General features: G+C 43.8%; 1 protein-coding gene across 16 annotated transcripts in view; it reads right to left on the bottom strand.

Annotated features, from left to right (window-relative positions):
* NIPBL (NIPBL cohesin loading factor) overlaps positions 1 to 22677 on the bottom strand; it is a 1722939-nt gene that overhangs the window by 1615822 nt on the left and 84440 nt on the right. Inside the window, exon 1 of one of the 16 annotated variants that reach the window (XM_085631064.1) lies at positions 4847 to 4976. The exons of the other annotated variants lie outside the window; for them this stretch is intronic. The gene's annotated coding sequence lies outside the window, so the exon portion shown is untranslated. Of the gene's footprint in view, positions 1 to 4846; positions 4977 to 22677 lie in introns of those variants that run through there. 16 annotated transcript variants of the gene reach the window in all.

The raw sequence follows: 22677 nt of genomic DNA, 5'->3' as shown, positions 1-22677 counted from the left end.
GGTGGTGGGAGGGTTTGTGATAATTGTTTGTATTGTTCTCTATTTCAACCGGCAGAAGCAGGCTATGTACTACAAGATGTAGCGAGGATTCACATAATGCTTCGGCACTGTGTATTCTTTTATACTGTTTGCGACTGTATGTCATTAAGCCATGTACAACTATGATATTGTACTACGTTATGATGCCTAAGTTGATGGTTGCGTAAAATCAATAAAAATAGATTAAAAAAAAAAAAAAGGTACTACAAGATGAATTGTAGAACACTTTGTACAGGACATATTTCATCCTTCTTAGCGTAAATTGTCATGTCATCTCACGCTGAGCCTTTACACCTTATTTTAATTACTTGTAACGTAAGAGGCCTTCGCGATCCCCGGAAATGTAGGCAAATCCTCACATATTTGGACAGACATGTACACATAGCTGTTCTGCAGGAAATCCACCTGGATCCTGCCCGCTCCCCTACATTCGCTAGTAAATGGGCAATGACACGGGTTCTCTTCCTACTCCACGTACTCCAGAGGCGTAGTGATCCTGGTAAAGCGCAACAACTTATTTTGGGGGGTACACAGCAGGATCTCATGTGGCGCAGCTGTATACTTTGGGGCACGTTGGGAACTCAGTCAGTCACGATAGTATGTTGTTACGGGCCAAACATGGATTACGCAGATTTCTATACTACACTGTGGGGACGCATATTACAGGTATGATCTACTCATCATCGGGGGGAGATTTCAATTCCACCTTCAACCCGACAGTAGATAGATCTAACCCCTCCCCTGTACACTATACCAAAACACAAGCGGCCATACAGGGAATACTCGTGGCTCATAGATGCTTGGTGCCACGTCCACCCTGAAAGAACAGAGGGCACCCACTATACTGCCCTACATGCCTCTTTGGCTTGTCTGGATTACTGGGTGGTCTCCCGGGGGGCTGCCTCCTGGCTTGAACAAGCCACACACCTTGCCAGAACTTACTCAGTTTACTCACCGGTCCTTATAACGATTGCCCCGCCTAGCTTGCAGTCCACTCCTCGATTCTGGAGACTCGTGCTCAAGGCCTTGCTTGACACGGTGTTTAGGGCTGAGGTCGGAGAGGAAATCACCAATTTCTTTCAGATCAACATGGACGCGGTCTCCTCGGTGGGTGTGGTCTGGGAGGCCTTTAAGGTCAAGATTTGTGTTTGCACAGCTAAAAGCTTTGGGGTTTTGCGTGATCTGCGCCGCACCCTTCACAGACTAGAGGGAGAACTCAAGCAACTGGAGGCTGACCTTTGGGGGGGTTAACTCGGGCCCATCTCTTGCGTCCTTTAGAGGAAAACTCACTGAGTATAAAGAGACGGCGGACTCGGAGGCACGCTTTCGGGGAAAATACTATACCGCGCGCAGATACGGCGAGGGCGAGCGCCCTGGTAGGCAGCTAGCACAAACTATTAGTCTCCCTAGATTTGCTAACTACATCCTTGAGATTAAAGATTCTGCTGGCGTACGACATAGGGACAGCCAAGACATTCTACACACCTTTACTGAAATCTATGCGGCCCTATATGGCACCTGCAGAGATGAGCCACAAAGGCGTTCGACTCTGGAATGGGACTACCTTTTCGTAATCCTGCAAAACATGGGCATGCCGTGGGGATTTATATCTTGGGTTTGCCTGCTCTACACCAAACCCGAAGCCAAGGTCCTTATTAATGGCCATGCTTCACCTTCCTTTCCCATCTACCGCGAAACCCGGCAGGGATGCCCGCTCTCCCCACTGTTTGCCCTCGCGGTTGAGCCACTCGCTACCAAGATCTGACAATACCATCAGGACCAAGCCCTTCGATGCCCACTTCGACATATTCTGACTTCCCTATATGCGGATGACATCACGCTACATGTCAGGGAGCCCCAGGCAAATCTTAACTCGGTGTTTCGCGAGTTTGTAAGATTTGGGGGACTATCCGGGATCCATATTAACTGGTCTAAGTCCCAAATCTTCTCCCTTACCTCATCGGTCAAGAAATTTGCTCCGGACTTTCCCATCGAGTGGTGCCCTGAAGAGGTTAAATATCTCTGCATATACGTCTTCGCAAAACACGACGAACTGATGAGGCTCAATTACGGTCGTGACCCAGATGGGATAAGGGACAATGTCACACGATGGATCATCCTGCCACTATCCATTGCAGGACGCATATCCCTGATAAAAATGGTTATTCTTCCTAAACTCCTTTATTTATTCATGAACATGCCCTATAATCCAGGTAGAGCCTTTTTCACGATGCTCTGGACAGAACTGATTCACCTCACCTGGGGTGGTAAACAACCCAGAATACAATGGGACGTTCTCACTCGGCCATACTCGCAAGGGGGGTTCGATATACCAAATTTTGAACTCTACTACACATGCGCACGGGTCCATTATGCACATTTCTTGTTCCACCCCCCTCCCCACCCCCCCCCCCCATATATATATATGCCTCCGGTTAGCGAGCAACACTGGTTATCTGATCCCATTCCATTAGAGTGTGCCATATTCACTGTCACTGCACCGCGCACCGATGACCCATCCCCAATCACCAGCACTCGGAAGGCATGGCAACACATTGTTACCAGAACTCAGGCCCCCATGCTTTACTCACCCCTGCTTCCCCTGGTATTTCACCCGGAAATGCCTGTCCTTCAGAAAGGTGTTTTTAGGAAAACTCAAGTCAAATATGGTATTAAAACCTGGGGGGGGGATCTCTACCTTCATGGTAAATTCTGCACCTCGCAGAAACTTTGCCACACAACCACCTTCCCCTATGGACATTTTTTTATATGTCCGATTGCGCCAGGGACTTAAGGGCTTACCCCTACCTTCCCTCGGGAGCCCCCGGCAGTTACCCCTCTGCGCCTAATATTAGATTGAGATTCGGTGCCTCACCTAGTTTCTTCCCTATACCATACTCTGTACACCACTCAGAGCATTACACAGAATACTACTAGGGACAAATGGTCTGTAGAATTGGGATTGGTTATTGCTGATGGGCAGTGGACCTATTGTTGCAAACAGACGGCACAAAGCACGTCCAGTTGCCGCCTCTGTATTCTCCATTACAAATTTCAACACCGCACATACTATACACCTGCTAGGCTTCATCGCTTTAAATTGAGGGACAATGATAGGTGTGCCCGGTGTGGGGTCGCAGGGGCTGACTTCCTGCACCTGGCCTGGGATTACAGTGCCGTGCAGGAGTATTGGCTCCTTGTACTCGAAGCCCTGGAACAAACGACCTTGTTACATCTTCCGCACACTCCCCTTTTCTCTCTCCTTGTATACACTGAGGCCCTAGCAGTGAAACAGCGGAAATTCATCTTTTTCAGCCTCCTTCTCGCCAAACTGCGCATAGCATGCCGGTGGAGTCTGGGCAGAACACCTAAATTTAAGGATTAGATCCAAGACATGGTATTCTGGCAGGACCAAATGTGCGCCTTTGCTGAACTACTCCCCTAACCTCCCGCCATCGAGATAATTGGGGACCCCTCACAGCATATCTGCTTTCACACCCTATTGATGGGTCCGACAACACACAGACTGATAATGTGGCACCTACCAGAGTTCTTCATGCGCGATATATGCTTCTGTAGGACCCCGTTCTCCCCCCTTTCATGGACCCACCTCAAGACTGTATACTGCTGCTATGTGTGACCTATAGTTATCCTCATTATACTGCCTCTGATGTTTTGTACACTGATCTATTGCTCACTGTGCTTCTTTAGCCTCAATACCGGATTCGTTATCTAATTGTATCTGTTTAACATGTACATTCGTCATGATACATTTCTTGTACTTAGGTCTGCCTATTTTGCTCTTGAAAATACATAAATAAATAAAATGTAAAAAAAAATATAAAGAGAACATTTCTAATGCAAAATTATAAAAATATAATCGACACCAGGAACCTGTAGGTTTGCAAACAGCTGAGCACTTCAGGTTGGAACAAGACAGTGGCAACCAAAGACAAAATAACCAAGCTAATTTCCATCATATGGTCCTTTGGAGACAACTCACTAAGATCCTGCGTGAAACCATCTGTCTTATAGTCTATCAACATGCAGAACCAGAATATGAGCAATACAAAGTTACGCCAGATGGACATTGAAGGTAAAAATCTGGACTAAAGTACTTAAGAATGGAAAGGATGCAAACTCTTCCTACTTTGTGCTACATACATTCAATTATATGCACCACAGGCCCCCCAAAGCAGACCATTATCAGAGCTAGAAAATGTTCCTGTTTTGCTACAACTGTGCTGATGATACCCACATAATTATGTTTTGATGGCAATTAAAAAGTGGATGAGCAAGAACCACCACTAAACGGATAGTCTGACCTGAGAGAAGAGGACCATACTTCAGACTCTTACAATGCTCTTAGGATCCGTGACATACAACAGTAACAATCACGGTAAAAGGTTTTGGAACTGTTCGGGACTTAATGCTCATCTTGCCTCTACAGGCTGACTAATACACTTCTAACAGCACATACAGACAGCTAAACAAGTTCCCAAAAAGCGTTTGAGCAAGCTTCACTCTTGTTTAGCTCGAGTGGGAAATGCCAACAGAATATACTTGGGCATCAGCTTCGCTAATGGGCAGTCTCCGATGCAAGCAAAAAACTTCTGCAAGACAACTTGGGATCCTATGGTATACCCCCCCCCCCAAGGATTCTAATAGATCTAGTAGGAAAATATAATTCAAAGCACCCTAAACCACTCAAAGCAATGACCAGCATCAGAGCATAACACCCGCAGATTCATGATATACTAGCCCAGCAGGAACAAAAACCAAATCAAGAAAAGGAATATTCACTTACCAAAAACTCAGTAAGGGGGCATGGAGCACACCTCAATCTTTGTAAAAGTTGCTATGCTTTGGAAGTTCATGCCAGTAGGCATATGAGAGCTGCTGCTCGTCATCCATTTTACCAACAACTCAAACAGTACATGCATCAGTGAGCAAAATGTTGATTTGGTTAGAGCAATGACTGGATTGTAAGGCAGTACTGGGTGCAGAAAAAAAAAAAAAAAAAAAAATAGATCAGGGCACGATGTTCCAGCAGTAAAATGTATAATTTTTGTTAGACAGCAACATTTCAGGGAGCACAGAATGAAGTTGCTCTATGATTATTTACAGGTTTGTCAAAAAATTACAGTCATTCCCCAATTATACTTATCCCCCAAATGGCCAAAATGCCATGCAGATAACTCTGGTACCAGTTACAGATAGAGCTGAGATTTGAGCATTTCTGAAGTCTCACGATTTAACTTGCATGTACCTCTACTGGACTTTCGTAAACCATGTTTAACTTGAGCTTAGTAGGTCTTCAAAAACTCACATTGGTCTGAATTCTATTATATAATTGCCAAGTGACAAGAACATGCAACTCACTCTAATCCACAAATTACCATATAAAAGCAACTTTATGCTTTTAACTACTAAGATGAATACCATGGGTCATAAGCTTTACCCTAATTTCATTGCCTTTACTGTACTGATTTTGGCATTCGAGTGATTCTAAATGACCCGGTAGATATATCTATAAAACAAAAAGGTGCCCTTAAACGTGGGCCATTAATAGTTACTCTAAAGAAACACCGATTCTGAATGGTATTCTTTAAAGGTTTTTCAATATTACGGGGAAATCACTGCCCATACTTAATACAGAGATTCATTTAGCAACCTATGACCCCATGGAGGCTGTGTAACTTATTAGCATGGACTAACCCATCATGGACCAGTGCTACTGAAATATGGCTAGGTCCAAACTGGAATGGCATGGTGAGCAAAAAAACAATGGATTTAGGCCCAGATCTTTGTACTGGGGTGAATGTACGACATTGTTCTGCATTCTGTCCATCAATTGTTCTTTTTGCATTTGTCACCAAGAGTGGGACGGGTATGCCCAGACGTGGGTTCCGTGCTCTCCATGCCACTGGAGTCAAGCTATCCTGGCTGATGAGGGCTAAAAGCCCGAAACCGGTCCTAGGATGCTTGTTTCCTGTCCAGGGAGGCCCTGGCCTGGCAGTTCGGGCTTGACTGTTCCAATTGGCTGCAGGGTCAAGACTGATTTGCATATGGCTGGGTCCAAACTGGAATGGCATGGTGAGCAAAAAAACAATGGATTTAGGCCCAGATCGTTGTACTGGGGGGGAATGTTCGACATTGTTCTGCATTTTGTCCATCAACGGTTCTTTTTGTATTACTGATATAAGAACCTAATCAAGTCCTTATTCCCGGAGAACCTCCTAAGAGGCTGCATTAAAACGAAGAAGGTCAGACGAAAGAAATGTGTTCACGCAATATCTGTACACAATGGGGCAGGGATGCTGACTCGTTATCTCACTGGCCAAGGCGATGGGTAGGTATACCTTCATTACTTTAGCAGCCCTCACAGATTGGTGGGAATCAGAAGTTAATATGATGTTCCATGACAAGGAGTGGGAGAGCATATCAGCCTATCCTACAATGGTGTCTAGAAATGCACGGTTAAAATTCCTACAATATAACACCTGCCATAGAGCTTACCCTTTTCCCAGCTAAAATTAACACATTTTTCCTAGCAGGCAACATACGCGGTTCTTGGTGTGTTTCTATAGAAGCAGCAACAAATGTTGTTCTCGGTGTTTCTACAGAAGAAGACAAGCTGCATATGCTGTGGGTCTGCCCATCCTTATCCTGCTACCGGACTGTGATCACAACTTCGCTCGCACCGATTACTGGGTGTACCACCTTACACACATGGGGGTGGAATGCACTAGGGCTATTTCATCACACAAAGTAAAAGAAGCCAACAGCTGATCCTTACATTATTACTCGCAAAATTAGCCATAAGACGACACTGGGTGCTAATTTTTCCCACATGTTTCTGAAAGGAAATAGTTACTGACATGGGGAAACGTGGAAAAGCAAGGAGCTCAGTTGCCAAGAAGTCTGCAGGCTTCGTCAACACTTCCCATCTCAGGGGAGGGATACACTCATGTTTGAATTTCCGATTACAACACAAGATGAGACCCTAAAAAGCAACTAGTGCTAAGCCAATTAACGGCATAAGCAACACATGCCGTGACATAAATGGACTACCTTTGTTTATACAAGGTCTTTTCCTACCTTCATTAAACTCATGAAGCGTGTTCTAATGGCTGTTGCCCCTCTCCCACTGACTGCTAACAATTAAGAGCACTGCTCAATTGGCATGGTCACATTAAAAGCTTGATTTAACCTGCAATCATATTCATTCTCTCCGCTTATTTTTGCAGTGCAATGCTTCAAACCATCCAAGTTCAAAGTTGGCTGTTAATAGTTTGTTTTCGCAACCATGTTGAATGAAGCCTTAATTATTAAGAAAGCTGCAGGTACATTTTGAAATGCTGATTTATACCAAGAATTTGCGGCTGATGGAGATAGCCCCAAATCATTGTAACTGCATTTTGACCACTGTGTAACCATGTGCATTTATACTCTACTGCGGGTTGTTTATAGTAAGGAAAAATAAAAAGTTACAGGGAAAAAACTGCTCCTTGAAGTCAGGATACTTGGGCACTTCTGAGGAAGCATGCCTTGATTTACAGTCTGCGCAACCAGCCTTAAACTCAACGTAATATTCTCTGCAACAGAATTTTGTCACCCGGTCGTGGTCTTCCACTAAAACAACCACGGCATGAAGTTCAATTTTCCTCACAGAGTGCAAGAAAAAGTTTGTAAATGGTTGCAAGTGAAAGGAAGGATGGCAAGAATGAGTCGCCGCCGCATCTAAAATACCCAAATTCGGAATTAATGGTTAAGGATCAAAGTGGTAGAAATCAACTCCCGATTGATCGTACCCAGGAGTTTATAAGATGCTAAGGTACACTTTCACCGTTAGGGGAGGGGAAGAGGGAGATATGAAGGGGAAGGGGGAGGGATGTAGAGAGGGAGAGAGCCAAATGATCAGTTCCTTGGGTAACGGCCCTCCTATAGCAATAGAATGATTACACCAGGATTCTTCATTTACACTGGAGCCAGCAAATCGCAAGAAGGCACAAGTCATCAAAAACATAAATCCATCTTGAATAGCTGAGCTGCATGTAATATCTCCAAAGCCTTATCCACTGCCCATTTGCACTTATTAGCCACTAACTTCTTTATAAAGAGCAGTAAATAAACACTAAGGCCTGGAACGTCAACTGGACAGCAGACTGATGAAATGAACCAGTCATGTAAACATCACTATTCAAACAATATGCTAAATGTCAGGACTCAATTATTTGGAAGTAAGAATACAAGGGCATGGTTATTTCCAAGATAACTACATCACCCCAAAAATCCTGGAATTGAACCCATAAACAATCTCACCGTAAATATCAATCTATAGTTTACACCCCACAGATATGGAACAACAAAACCAGCACATTACTTTCTATATCCAGGTAACCTAAGAAGGGCTGAGCTATGATAGTCTGTGTATTATATAGTAACGCCAATTCACATCATGTTACTAATCCATCTGGCCCACACTAATCCCATATCCCTCAGCGGCTGACGGCCAAATATAGTTTAATTCAAAACTTACACTCACATAAGATATTTACTGAGGGTATTTTCCATCACCCAGCACTGTAACAGCCAATAAACCAGTTGTCACCAACTGAACAGGCACAGAATAACTGAAGTGCTCTGTCGCATACTGCTGGTCAGCTGAAGGACTCTAATCTAGTCTACCACTAACTTGTTACACACAATAATTACTTCTATACATTTCTCAAAGATATGGAATGATAGTAACAAAGCCAATCCCACCTGATGTCCTCACCTTTCTCTCCAACCATGCCTACTCAAGACCAAAAACGTAACATCAGGTTGGAAAATCCAGTGCAACCAGCCACGTAGACTATTATAAGAAATACCGTTTGAGGACCTCCAGGGACTTCGAGTTGCCCGCCTACTGAAGCCATAACTCCCTCTTTCATACCTCTTCATCCACCACACAGCTAGGCGCGGTTTCCAGTAACACAATAACCACTCTCTGAGTTCATCACACACAACATGGAACCATTTCCCACACAGGATTAAAAAACAAAGATAACACTTCCTATCTCATACTCTACATGGTGCAGCTTGTTGTCCATCATTAGGCGCTTCAGTGCCCCACAAAGGGGGATTATTTTTTTTTTTTACTGCGACTCAATCACAACCAACTCTGAAACCTGATTAAAGTAATTGAGAAGATGTTTGACAAAGTGTGTAAGTTGTGAACAGAGATGAACGGTTCTGGCAAGGAGAGACAATGGGGAAATTAATATTGCCCTGTTCTGGAGCCTTTTTCTATCATTTTTAGGTCGAGCATGGGCAGTGCATGCGCTGCTCTGCGACATGCTCATATTTGTCATTGGCTTGTGTCATTGCCCTTCATAAATGCTGGCTTCTGATTCGTAAACAGGCTGGTTAGTCCCTCCTTCGTACCGCCTTGTCTTCATTTGTAACCTCCCACGAGGACTGCTGGCCCTTTTACTTCTATTGGAAGCACTTTCTTCTTAATGAGTTTTACCTACTGCAAGCACGACATGCTTTCCTGCAACATTCAGCGTGACATGCGTGCGTTCACTTTCCGAGCAGCCCGGGACAATGGCGTCTGCTTCTTTGAATAGGTCTAGCATTTACAAGTTTGAGCTATTGGCATTGTAAATGACACTGCCTTTTATTTGTGTTAATTATCAAAACAGATAAATAAAAGGCCTTGTCATTTACAATGCCAATAGCTAAAACTCTCGCCAATGCGAGACTTATTGCATTGCATATGCTCGTTCTTGATGTCTCTCAGGCAGTTCTACTGGTGTTGGTTCTTTTCTCCATATATGAAGCAAAGCATTGATATTTGCAGTCACAAAGACCCTCAGATTATTGGCAGAGTCATGGACCTAAAAAAATTCGATTTCAAAATGAAAAACTGGATAGACCGAGCTAATATTAAACAATTTTTCCAGGCAATAACGGCATCCAGGGTAGCTTATTTTACACAAATAGGTTTAACACAGGCCGTTCTTAATCAGGTAGGGGAAAAATATATATATATATATATATATATATATATATATAAATAATTGAAGACGGCGTTCTTAGATTAATCCCAATGGAAATCAAAGTCCGTAGCAAAATGTAATCAGCATTGGAAAAGATTAGTTGTAAGGTGGTAATGCTATAAACTGTGTTAGAAGAAGCAGTTGTGATCTTAATTTTGGCAGATATGAATTCTAATACAGAGGTACTGGAAATAATAAAAGGCTAGTCACAATTTACGGTCATCCCCCACACCATCAATTTGACCTTAAATAGCCAAACTTATAATGGAATAATCTGGTGGAATAAATACATTTATCAATTTTGTTTAATGTTTGTTAGAAGCATGAGATCAAAATCCATGTTAATACCCAGCTTTCTCTATCCTGTGTTTTGCTGTTGACCTAAAGTTATGCAAAACACATGACATCACTGAGGAATTTGTAGTCTCATAAGGAGATGAGGCAAGAGTGATATGGATGTTGCCAGCTCAACCAGTCTACTGAGCCAATAACTAAGTGTGCAATATGGGTGTTGCTAGCCTTCAAAAGACCACTGGAGGTAATAGCATGATTAAATGGACGATATTCGTATTGCCTGTGCAAATATGGGGTTCCATTCCTTAAGTAGGGTATTAACTATTCCAGGGAGATGAGGAATAGTTCTACGAGGGTGTGGTAAATGACTGGGCTTGGAAGTACATTTTAAGTTCACCATATGTTGTAGTCTGCCAACTTATTCTCAGGAATGACCAGAGGCTTGTAATCCGGAATAATTGAGATTTTATAGCAAAGGTTTTACTTTCTAGGAAAACAGGAGTTTATTATGTGAGGAACATAGAATTGCAAAATGCATAAATATGGAGTGTCACTGTAGGAGAGTAGGGTCTGCTTTCTATGTTCACCCGCACTTTTTGCTTTTGCTTTACTGGTTTTCGACTTAGATGTGGCTGTGGGCCTGCTAATCAGACCCACAGCCCTGCTGTTCTCTCTCTAAATTAATACTATGTACTTTAGGTGCATAACCCATTTGGATAGGATCACCTTATTGGCCCCTGTACAGTGTACCCTAGGTACCCAGGGCATAGGTGTACCCTAGGCCTACCAGGGGCTGCAGCATGTATTATGCCACCCCTGGCCTGGCCTTCCATTCTGACACAACTGGCTGATCACTCAGCTGGGGCAAGGTCGTGTAATCACCCCTTGCTTAGGTGTAGTATTCCTATACCTAACTTACATATAGACACATGTGTACCTATCAGTCACTCCTATGGCAGGCCTTAACAATCCTGGAGGCAGAGTGCTTGGTAACATGTGAGATGGTGCTCTAGCATGAGCTGAGCCTGTCTGCAGCTTTCGGAACCAAGTCCTTATAGCTGTTCTATGATATAGCCTACCATATACTCTTAAAGTGCCTTATAATCTTAGACGGTTATGGTAACTATGGTTTGGCTTTATCGAAACATGTCGTGTAAGGTGTCTAACACTGTGGAATAATACCCCCATGCCATTTCTGGACATGAGGATATTATTCCCCCCCTTCTAGAGGGAAAGACATGTTAAAATCATACTTCACTGTTAGCCTCTGACCAAAGCCTCAGCATCACAAAATGGATGCTGCTGCCACGACACAAGTCTGACCTCCTGCAGCTGGGAGTGATCCCAGCCAGGGAGGCCTGGACAATAGGTTTCCTGCTTGGGGAGGTGCTAGCACCTCCCCAGACAGCCTTTAGTGTATTGGGGCAGGGTGGGCTGAAAGGAATGAGACATGCCTGGGGCACACAAGGTGTTCCTTGCATAGTCCAGTTCAAACTGGCGCTGGGGCACTCCAGCCCCAGCTCTGGCGCGAAACTGGACAAAGGGAAGTGGGTGTAACCACCCCCTCCCAGGTCCTACCCATAAGGCGTGACCTAGCAGGTATCCCAGCCCCCCAGATTAGTATAAGAGTGGGAGTTGGGCCTCAAGAGATTAGATTATCCTGAACCTGCAACTTGAACAGAAACTCTGGACCTTCGACATTCGACGAAAGAAGAAGACTGAAGAATCTCCCTTGTGGCCACCCTGTGCAAACAGGCACCATCAAGAGACTACCCTTTGCTTTGCCCACGTTCTACGAGGAACCGACTGCAGAGCCCGACCAGAGCCTTGACTTCCAGACTTCTCCGACCCTGATCCACATCCACAGCAAAGCTGAGATCCGTGGAGGCGACGAGCGACGTGGGACCGGCTACCTGGGAAAAGTGGCTAGTAACTTAAAGCGCAGCTTCTGAGGCACCCTCGAAGTTGTTCACCGGGGATTGAGAAGCCCCAACCCCAAGCACCATCTGCACCGAAGATCAGCCCCCCACACTCCACGAGTCCTGCGTGGGGCCCTTCTGCATTTTTCTGCTTGCCGCGTCTGTCCGGTTGCTTGCCCGCTGGCTGGTGGCCTTTGTGACGACGCACCCTGAAATCTTCTGCGCTGGTTTGGCTCCTCCAGACTGGCTCCCGCTTCTCTGCAAAGAAGAAGCACCCCAGACCTTCCTGGTCCGCACCAGAAGCAAGTCCTCCGTTCTTCGTGGGTTCAGCTTGCCAAGGCTTGGTGAGTCCTAGTCCAACTTCGACGCCGCCGACAGCAAGAGCCTTCGTGGGACAGCTCGCCTCCTGGTCCTGGTCGTCCTCGACGCTTCCTGGTCCTCCTGGCTGCAGCGACAAGCTTCACCTTCACCTGCAATCTTCACGACATCGCCTGGTTCCTTCCTGGTTCCACGTGGTCACTGGCTAGTGACCTTGACTCTGTCCCTTCTGCTTGCAGGTCTCCTCTCTTCTTGATCCCAGCCTTGGGATCCACCGGACACTCTTCACTGACTGCCTGTCAGCATCTTTCTTCAGGCATCCATAGGAGTCGACGACGAAAACCGACGCATCTTCACCCCTATGCACCCGCAGCCTGTGGGCTAGGTAACTTGGGTACTTCGGTGCTCATCAGGATAGTGACCATCCTAGTGTCTAGTTTTCCAGTCTCGACTTCCTAGCTACTCCGGAAGTGTCCTAAATCTATCGTTTTCTAAACTGTACTATTGCTAGTGACTTTTACGCATTACGCGTGAGTGTTTCCACTCTGCACACGAATCCCGTGGGCCTCCCACTTCCTAACTAACGCTAGTGTAGTGTAGCCCCAGCGATTCCCTAGGCCTAGGCCTATTCTATTTCCGTGATAGTGGTCCTTATACCACTTACTTAGTATATGGTTTGCGTGGCCCCTAGGGCCTAACTGTATTACTTACCTGTGTGACTTAATGTATGCTTAAATAAGACTGTGATGTACTTACCTCTAATCTCAAAGAGTGCTGAGGGTTTGACTAGAATAAATACACTTTATTTTATATATATATCTGTTGTGGTGTCCTTTCATTGGGTATTCAAGGGATTATATATGGTATCACAGCTGGCTTCACATGCCATTCAGAGTTTAGCCTAAGACTGCTCTTGTCCATGCTACCACTAGGATAGCTGGTCTATAAGGTTGACTTTACAACCAATCACCATAAGGGTATTTGGACTGATATAAGGTGTACACTAGAACTAGTGACATCATACATCAGGCCAACTTCTCAAACAGAATATCACTTTCCACTTGCTGTTTGTGTTCAAGGGAAACCATAAGTTTGTCGCCTTTAGCCAAGTCCGTAGAGTGCATACTTGGATTTCAAGAGTTTAAGTCTACTCTCCTAAGTAACTAATGTGGTGTGAACTTACTTGAGTACCCCACCCACCCTGTTTCGACAAGTCCTGGCCCCTGAAGTATGTCTGAAAGGCCTCCCACGCAGTGAAATACAGTGTGGGTGCACCTACGTTGATTGAGAAATATTCTTCTATGGAATTTTTTAACTCTTCTATAAAGACCCAAACACCCTGTGAAGCGGGGTGGGGTGGGGGGAGAATTAGAGTGAATATGGCTATTGAGAAGTGTGACCATTCCCAACCAGGATATGGTTGTAGAGGGTTTATGGGGGAGCATTCTGCAGTCCATAAAACTGACGTTGAGATTCCTCTGTCACCAGCAATCTATGCATCATGTACAGTGGGGTAGGCCAAACATTCTCTACTGGTGGGATGTAACTTGCACTATTATCTATCAGCGAGCAGTCTTCTATAATTATCTTCAATGTCTGGGAAGTGCCAGAGTATGATCAAGATGCCAATCTAAAATTGAGTTAAAGTCCCCCCCCAAAAAAAAAAGAAAGAAAAAAACACCCCCATATCCCCCAAAAGCACGAGTCAAAGGTTACATCTTAGTGCTCCCATCAAAAAAATTATTTGTTAACACAAGTATTCACCAACAGTACTGGCTCACTTACCCACTGAGAATGAGTAACTTACAGTCAGGATCCCCGAGACAGGAGTCACGGTCGACATTTTTTCCAATAAATACTGCTACCCTTCTTGAATAATAATTATATGATGCGAAATGATGGTGCAAACCCTAAGCAGAGGCAAAAGTTCTCGCAGTACAATTTTAAGATGGTCTTCTGTAGGAAAAGCACATCTGCACTCATTCTATTAAGGTGTGCCTGAACCAACCTAGTATTTGTGTGGTTATACAAGCCTCTCACATTTCAAGTCACAAATGTAACCACTGAGCGGTGCGCACTCTGCTTGAATAGGGTATTGAGTACCCAAATATACAGGTCTACTGCATGTTATTTCTATTGAGTGGCTACTCCTCCCCCTCCTAGGCAATGTAATACGAGGTATTCCTGTGTGTAAGCATATAGTACCACAATCTAAAAAGAAACCCTTTCTAGCTATCCCCTTCCTCCACCCACACTGAAAACCCCAAATATGAGTGACATAAAACCCTCCCATCCCACAAATATTCCCTTCTGCAGATGAGGGGAGAATACTTAATAAATAAAACTTGGGTACTGGGCACTGACGCAACCAGCACTCAAGCCGCTGCTACTCCCTTGCTGCTCCCCAAAACCCCATGAGCTACATTCATCTCCACTTATCTGAAAAAATACCTCCATTTTACTATAGAGTTTAAAAAGCCTGTACCACGCTGCAGGTCTAGAGTGTTAGTGACTATTCAACCAATTAACCAAAAGGAAAATGTTCAACATGTAAGGACATTCAACCCTCCACATACCACCATAGGGACAACAATCCGTTTCAGAGCAGTGGACATGTGGGCATGAAATACTCGGTTGTTGAACTCGTATTCCTCCCTCAAGTGTCAGACGGAGGGTTGCCAGCAATTGTGGTATGCTGCTTGAGACTTGAAAGACCGTTGCAAAGCCTGTTTAAAGAAGAACTGTAATGCTGTGAGTTGTGACTGTCGCAGTAGTTTGTAATGACATGCAACTTTCTTTTGCCCAGGTTGTAAAATTAATTTTAAAAATACATTTAAACTACAATTTAAAAATGCTCAGACGGTTTACTCTACTTGTCAAAGTTTCAACACCATTGTCAGGAAACCAATTTCCATCCTTGTTATGGTTAGTCACGTGTTCTTTTTTCCCTACTTCAACAATTAAGTGAGCAATTCTGTCCAGTAGTTTCTCCGACGCATACCTGAAAGCTGTAACAAGAACTTGAGCCCTGTCCAGTCTTCTTTTGGGTTCAAAAGGTGTGTAAAAACGCTTCCATCTCTGCTCTTAGGTGCTTTTTCACTTCAGTAAGCATGCCCAGGATCATGAAATTAGCAGTTCCCTTGAGTTACTCTGAGGACTTCAGCGTGCCTCTGAATAGACGACTGAATCAACTGCATTATAGAGTGGCTGATACACAGCAGATTTCCAATAGAGTTTAAAATCGCCACCCAACGTAATGAGTTTGATTTCCAATATGTACATATTTACCTGCAAAGTCCATATACTGGATTCAAAGACCAGCATTATATTTTATGGCATCAGTTTTAATATTTTAACTGATAATTTTTAGTGAGGCCATTTCACTTGTGAGAAATCCAGACAGCATAAGGTCCCACAGCATTACCGATTGTTAACACCCACAATACCCTGCCAGAGTTTCTCCAGACTGTTTCATTCACCCAACTCAACCTGCAGTACCAGCAGTATAACTACCTGTAGACTAAATGAATTTTAACGATTAGCTTTAATTTTCTCAATGGGAGTAATATTTAATTCAATAAGATAATGGTCTGGTCAAACTAAAGGAGTACCGGAACATATATTCCTCCTTTGCTACTATGTGGTGAAGAATATGACCAACTTAGTGAGTTGACACATGCACTAATTGGATCAACAAGCAGTATTGTCAAAGCAGAGTTATGTCAGATGAGCTATCTGAAAGGAGATTTTAAAAAATCACCTAACAAAAAAAAAGGCAGCTATAAGAAGTGCTTAATTCACCAATTACTGAAAATTGGGCAGGGCCCAGCGACCCAAATATATTAAAGTTCCTGGAAAGGTTTGTTGTGCACTGGATGAAAGGTTAACCCTAAGAGCGTCACCCTCATCAAAAGACTTCGAAGGAAGGAGTGAAATGGCAGGGCATCCATCCTTCCGGAAATAGGGCTAATTCAAGGAAGTAGTTGCTACCAAATATGCTACTAGCTCAGGTGTGAGCAACGAGTCTGTTAAAAATAATAATTCAAGATTAACCGGTGGTCATGAGTCCATAGACAGTATTTAGATAAGGGAGCAAGCGTTAAGACTGCTTTTAAAAACGGTGGAGAATGTGGTCAACTGCAAGCATTAGGAGATTTAGAGACTGTGTTTGAGTGTACGTGAGCTCACTTTTGATGACTGAAAGGAGGAAGTTTTTTGTTCTATGAATAAAACTCCAGATGACAGTACATCAGTTCTTTAGATGACGCCTACAATGAGCAGATCTTAGAGTATATAAGCAAGAGCAGCCTCCCTAGACTCTTGACGCAGACAGACTGGCCTCCACCACACCTGCCCACTAAACAGTCAAGCATGCACTGCAGAAGGCCCAGGGCCCATTAAACGTGCGTAGCCAGTAAGATTAAACCAATGTGAGTACCAATTAAGTCAGCTGCTGCGGCAAAAAACAAAGAAACATTTTACTTCTGTTTGCTTTTAATTTGAGCAAAGTAAGAGAAGATCCTAGGCAGTGATAAATAAAATTGGACTACAAATATTCTCTAGAGTGCAAAAAAAAAAGAAAAAATATGCAACAATTTAGAACAAGCATTGGCATAGCCAATAGGTCTCGCCTTTGTGACCTTATAAGTGTTTAGCCATGCAACAGTTGATGTTGTTGCACCAAGGATATAGTGCAACATAACTAAATTCTAATAAGGGCCCAAAAGCGAGACCTATTGGCTATGCCAATGCTTGTTCTTAATGGTTTACATGATCCTTTAACTCTGATAATGGTTACCAGATCGGCGCAATAGTGGGCCTCTTATTTTCATTTTTCCACGTTTTTGAGGGATGCTTGTATGCCTCTGTAGGCAAATAATCTAAGACTCTACTTTATGGTTTATGTATAAAATTTGAACTAATGCCTGCATTAAAAAAAATTGACTTTTAATTTTCAAGTTTACTGAGTAATAACACGAGATTCGTTTTTTCTTTTTTTTTTTTTTAAAGTATTTTTGTGGTTGCAAACTGTGAATCGGAGTGTTTTTCACCATACAAATGCTTTGTACACTTGGCCCGAACTGAGACACTATCCAATGTAGGCACCTGTCTCTCTCCTCCCTCCACCCCCCAGAGATTTAGATTTCAGGCGGGATGTGAAGTAGCTGTTGAAGACATCCACATTATTGGACGTTTCCTTTCCTGGGGGCCTAAGGGAGCCTAACGGTCCGAATGCGTAAATCAAAAATACAAAAGAAACATTGTGTGCTTTAGAATCTCACTAAACTCCCCGATAAAAAATTGTGGTAAGACAGAACCATGCGTTCCTTGGCCTCAACTGTCCTAGTTGTCATTACATAAAATGTTCTAATCCAGGAGAAGGCACGCTGGTATTCCAACAAGCAGTGGGCATCTGTGTCCTATGCACTGAACCATCCCAGAATAGGTAAAAAATTAAATGTAACGGTAAGAGTGAAGAAATTTCCAGTAATATATTTATGTTAAGCATTTTAGAATAGGAATAGGTTTAGGTGATTACGCCTGTTATCACTGTTGGCAGAAGAAATATATATATATATTTTTTTTAAAGTTAGGCAACACTATCCACATAATTGGACAGAAGCTAGACATGATCTGAATCTCAAAGGCTACGTCAATCTTCAAAATCAGCAATATTCCATAACCAATCAATCGCCCTCTCTCACCTCCACATTTTGAGAGCTTTCTTGAGGTGCTCCTATAAACCACTGGTCCAGATAAATGCTCACAAAAATCATGCCATAAGAAAATGCACACGCTCTTATGGTCTAATAAGCTTTGAACTTTGATGCGCTCACACTAGCGATCTTAGACCAAGGAAAGAGGTCACTTATCCTCAAAGAAGGCATCACAGGATCTATAATTTGTACCTCTTTGTTAAAGCGGTGTGGCCACCACGTGGTTGGAAGGAGTTCCTGGAGCCCAGCCTCCTCCACTCGCAGGGGGCTTTTGATGTAGAAGAATACCACGGATCAGAGCACATCAAATCTGTCCAAGTGTTAAGGTGCCACACAAAGACTTTCTTCACTCATAAACAAGTATTTGTAAAGAGGAATGCCTTGGATGTGCCAATGCATGAAAAATAAATTTGTGCATGTCTATATCTGCATAGGTTAGCAATGTAAAGCCAGACCAGTTGGCTTTAATAACGTGTGTATCAAATGCAGTTATAGGAAAATGGGTTCAGCAATAAGTTACTTAAAGTAAATCACAATAGCACCCGGAATAAAAAAATATATATAAATTCAGAATGTGGATACATGGATAAATGCCGCAATACTCAATCAAGGTCATTTTTAATTACTTAATTATACATGTTTTGTATGTGATGGTATTAGTCGTCAGAGTAACAATTGGGGAAAAAACTTGCTATGAATGCTATAAGGTCAATTATTATAGCAGTTGTACATTCATGGTTCAAATAGTAAACGATTATGTGCTAGCTACCATGCAGCTTTGTGTAGCATCTTTTGGCTCGGTGTGTAACGGTACTTCGAACTACCACTCTGACTACTGTTAAGGACATTTTTCTAGGTTGTGGACTCATTCTGCAGCATATGGATAAATACTTCGCACAGGCTGTCTCATTTACAAGTGCCAGAATGCCCACCACACATGGATCAGCTTGAAAGCTCTGTGGGTTCTGAATTGTCGAACGACACTGCACCAGCACAAAGACTGTTTTACTAAACACCTCACCCCTTGCGTGTCCTCTGAAAGACTTACATTGTCAGATTGTACTGACAGAACACAACAAGGAAAGGGCGGAGCCGCACCTGCCCCAGGTAAGCTGTCTGGCTGCGGGGAGGCAGCTGCTCCCGCGCACACACCGGGGACTCCTCGCTGGCGCCCAGCTCTGTTCTCTGCGCCAGCTTGGGTCTGTCCCCGGCTCCCGAGCTCAGGTAGGAGAGGGGACACTCCCATGAAGCTGCCGCCGGAACAATGGGGTGGCGGGCTGAGGAAGCCCAAGCCCCCGCAGCAGGAAATGCAGGCGGTGGAGCTGGCCGGGGGAGCTGCGCCGACCCCGCAGACGCCGGTGAGTGATGGGAGCTGAGAGGTGGGGCTGGTACTGCGGAGGTGGGGCTCCCAAGGACGGGCAAATGAGGGGGCTCCTTGCAGAGCTTGTGAGGGAGGGGTTGGGGGGATACCAATGCTTCCTGGAAAGAGTAACAATGAGGGGCGCACGAACCAGTTCAACGAGGAGGTACCCAGCAAGAGACAGTGAGGGCTCTTTGTTGAAATGGGGGAAAAGGGGTGTCATGTGGGCAAACAGGACTTCTAGACAAGAGTAATTATGAAGGGCTCATTTGAGAGATTGTGAGGGGGCTTCTTGGGGGCAAAGAGATTGTTGGGAAAAGTAGCACCCATTGGATAGCTTGTTGGGGGCAACGAGGGGGCACATAGGAGTTGTGGCAAGGAGTGCGCGCTTATTGGGGAGGCGGGTTAGGAGATTCCTGAGAGACATTGTAAGGGGATTCCTGGCATAGGATATGAGGGGTCACAAGTGTGTGTGGTATGCCAGGAGTGCATTGCTCACACGGTGCGCTGTCATTTCCTGATCTCTGGTGTTTGTAGATCAGAGTTTGATGTGAAAGCCACAGCTGAAAAAATAAAATCCTGGACTGGACGAGCACTCATTTGAAGGAGGACAACTTGAGGTTTCTGGGTCTCACTGTGTGGTAGAGGAAGAGCTGAGGTGGGAGGACTTGGATATGGCACTACGGCTGGGAGAATGATCTGGCACCAAATGTAACAAGCATTGGCCGCACGGCCGTAAAAGTAACGGCCACGCGGCCGTGAAAGCGAAAGTAATCACGATCAAAGCGAAAGCGATGGCGAGGACACGCTCTGTGTTAAGCACGCGAGTGGTGCACGCGCAGCAGTGATCGCGCTGGAAGGGAGGCAGATGGTGGCTGCGCACGTGAACGCAAGCGTTAGGCCAGCAGGTCTGGTAGCACTTTGAAAACCCGTATACTAAGTGTCTTGCAACGCATGCGCTGGCTCAGGCGAGACCTAAAAAAACCTCATACAACAACGTTTTTCATGTCATTAGTTTCTCCACATGAGCCACTGCAGCAAAGGTAATGCTAATAAGGAATATTATGCTAATAAGGAGTGTTCTCAGAAAGAGCATTATTCATTTGTGCCATATCGGACTAAACAGCTCTGCAAGCTAAGCAGAGGGACGTGGATCTTTAAAAAAAAAAACATGCGAAAAGGAGAATCATCGAAATCTGATCTAAGAAACATTATTGAAAAATATAATAACAAAAACCGCCTCAAAATAAAGTTCTAGGAATCAGAATTGCAGACAAAGCCGGTGCAATAGTTACAATGTACAGGAACTATATACAAAAAGCCAAATAGTAGCTGTAAAACCTGACACTGCTTTAAATCGGAAATTAATTCAACGAAATATAAAAGAAAAGTGTACTGTAAGAAGCAAAATAAAAAAAATTTAAAAAATGACCACTAAAACAAGAAAATGATTTCAATAAACTGAAAAGCCAAGAATCCCATTGGTATTCTACTTAAACAAAATTCATGAAGCACCCGTTAAACCCATCTATGAAAGTGGAATTAACATTTTTAATGCAACTCCTACATACAATTCTTTACAACAAATATTTTTGTTCTAAAAACAAAGTTGTATTTCAAATCAGCAGGCACGGCTATGGGCTCCACCATGTGCCATACCTATTGTAATGTCTTCATGCAGCACTATGAAACAAAATGAATTACACCAATGAATGAACGCAATTAGATCCTTGAGCGGTTCACTGTTGGGCCAGGAAGATAGAATCTTGAACTGTGTCACCAACGCTCAGAGGACCCAAGCCCAGAGTCTACATCATCATAGTGATCCTCTATCTCTCGGACAAGGCAACAGAGGTGCAAGAGAATTTTTACCACGATCAGAAAAGGCTATAAGTCTGAACGAAAGGGTCCCCTTCTACTTTATTCAAAGGGCAGACTAAATGAAAAGTGATAAAGGTCTGGTTAAAGGAGGACTGCAATAATAGAGGACATGCACTGGACCAAAGGATCAGATTAACTGAAGAAGCTGGCATGGTCATTAACAAGCTAAACACCAAAACATTTGCTGTTGTGTAGCTACCACATCCACACAATGCCAGCCTTGAGAAAGCAACCAGGTGCCACTAATGTACTTTAATTGTGCTCAAATATCTTTTAAAATGTAACCACAATTTGTGTATGTAGCAAAGTGTTTGAAAAATGACACAAAAATAATAACTGTATTCGTTGTTCTAGACACATTCTTAGGCAAATGCATAGATGGTACCTCAGTAGTTTTGTAGGTACCAACTGTACACGGTTGACAACCAGCTCTACTTAAAGCTTCCAACTATCCCTAGTTAACCCACTGTCTCTCCAATTCATAGGTGAATGCTGGCAATGACTTATGAGTTTAACAATGCAATTCCGTACACAAAAATAGTTGGGGCTCTGAGGAAAGAACACAGTACCTCATTTAGTAAACCTGTTGCAGCCGCCCACGCGATGCAATTACAAGGCGGTGAGATGCACCCTTTAGGTTCCAAACTGTGGGGCTTCAACAAGTTGGATGCCCTCTCCTGGTCGGAGAATAAGTACCTATGGAGCTTGGTGTCCCTTCCCAAGAGCACACTACTCCACCCATTAAAGCTAGATATGGGCAGGAAATCCATTGCATACTTGGTCAATCTACGTCCGCTGCTATTTTGGCAGAGACGAAGATACACTCCAAAATTGGGCTCTTACGCCACTGCAGTAGAGGAAGTCAGCTCCCTGGATACATTTAATAAGATAGGTTGGATAAAAAAAAATAAAAAAAACACGTAACACTTATTAGAATGCACTGGGGTAAAGGGTCGATGGGATAAAATGAATCCCCTATTGCCTCCCAGGAAAAACCAAGTGAAAGCTTTGTATTGTGACTGGGTAGTCCTCATTGCTTTTAACACATCAAGGGGTAGGCCAACAGTGGAATTTGCAGACTTTAAAATGGCAAGATCCCT

The sequence above is a fragment of the Triturus cristatus genome, chromosome 2_1 (assembly GCF_964204655.1).
Source record: "Triturus cristatus chromosome 2_1, aTriCri1.1, whole genome shotgun sequence".
Classification (NCBI taxonomy): domain Eukaryota; kingdom Metazoa; phylum Chordata; class Amphibia; order Caudata; family Salamandridae; genus Triturus; species Triturus cristatus.
Note: the sequence above shows the minus strand (reverse complement) of the source record. Positions and strands in the feature narration are given on the sequence as shown.